This window comes from Lutra lutra, chromosome 14 (assembly GCF_902655055.1).
Source record: "Lutra lutra chromosome 14, mLutLut1.2, whole genome shotgun sequence".
Classification (NCBI taxonomy): Eukaryota; Metazoa; Chordata; class Mammalia; order Carnivora; family Mustelidae; genus Lutra; species Lutra lutra.
In genome coordinates this window covers 82,501,829-82,503,200 of record NC_062291.1, presented here as the reverse complement: position 1 = coordinate 82,503,200, position 1,372 = coordinate 82,501,829, and the positions used below count along the sequence as shown (strand labels likewise).

Below are 1,372 nucleotides of genomic sequence, written 5' to 3'. Positions count from 1 at the left end.
GAGGGGAAGTGGCAGCTGAGCCCAGCAAACCCAGCTCAAGGCGGGGTTGAAGGCGGAAAGAGTACTGGGCTGGGCGTCAGCCTGGTGACCAGGGCACGAGCTTAGCCCACGCGACCTGGTTTCCTCCACTCTCGCCACACCCCAGGGTTGCTGTGAGTTTACACAAAACAGAGGGGCAGGGCCCTCCGTGGGCTGTGACCTCAGCCAGTGCTCACCATTACTGTCATTGTTAGATTATCACAGGCAGGAGGCTCTCCAGAGTAGGCTCGAGGACGCGGCAAACAACCACACGTGGGAAATCCGTGTGTCCTGCTGACGCTGGGCAGGAGGCGGGAATCACATCAGCAGGTGGTCCAAAGCCTCAGGAGCTGTTTGGACTCGGGCGGGATGTCACGGATGAGACAGTGGCTGGATGTCACCTGGTGGAGGGGAGGACAGTCTGTCCGCGCTGAGGCCCGGACACCCACCCCTACTGGCTGGAGTGCGGAGCTGGACGGCAAAGCACTCGGCAGTTCTGGTGACTGTGAAGTCGACAGTGGGATGCGGTCACCCCCCAACACTGGCAGGGCACTGTCCGGGGCAGGCGGTCATAGAGGTGTCATGTTCGAGCACTCACTGGGCGCAGGGCCCTAGCAGATGGCACAGGCCACCACCCCATGTAACCCACAGTGACTCTCTGAAGTAGGTACTGTTCTTAAATTATTACTATTATTATTTTTTATTTGTTAGAGAGACAGAGCACAAGCCAGGGAGAGAGGCAGAGGGGGAAGCAGGCTCCCCACTGAGCAAGGAGCCCGATGTGGGACTCGAACCCACACCCTGGGATCATGACCTGAGCCGAAGGCAGACGCTTAACCAACTGAGCCACCCAGGCACCCCCGGTACTATGCTTTATTCCCAAGGAGAATAATAGGAGGAAATGGTGATGGACAAGGCTTTGCCTTGCAGAGCAAGAGGAAGAATTCCCAAGAGGAAGAATATGATTAACAAGTATTTATTCCAACAGGTGTCTTAGCTCGGCTGCCAGACAAAATACCACAGAGTGGGGCGGAACACTACACATTTTCTTCTTCATCGTTCTGGGGGCTGAAGTCCCAGATCAAGGCAGATTTGGTTCCTGGTGAAAGTTCTCCTCCCGGCTTGCAGACAGCTGTCTTCTCATTGTGTCTCTCAGACAGAGCGAGAGCAAGCTCTGTGGTGTGTCTTCTTACAAAGCTCCTTGGGTCTTTCTTACAAAGGTCTGTTCCCATCATGAGAGCTTCACTCTCATGAGCTCATCTAACCCTAATGACCTTCCAAAGGACTCATCTCCAAATACCATGACACTGGGTGGAGGTGGGACTTCAAAAGGAATTTGGGGGGACGTTAGGGA

The 1,372-nt window shown here is 55.0% G+C and overlaps 1 non-coding gene across 1 annotated transcript; it reads right to left on the bottom strand.

Moving 5' to 3' along the window:
• Window positions 1-791: 791 nt before the first annotated feature.
• TRNAR-UCG (transfer RNA arginine (anticodon UCG)) lies at window positions 792-874 on the bottom strand. The gene has a single exon. It is a non-coding gene; the product is annotated as a tRNA-Arg (tRNA).
• Between the last annotated feature and the right edge of the window lie 498 nt (window positions 875-1,372).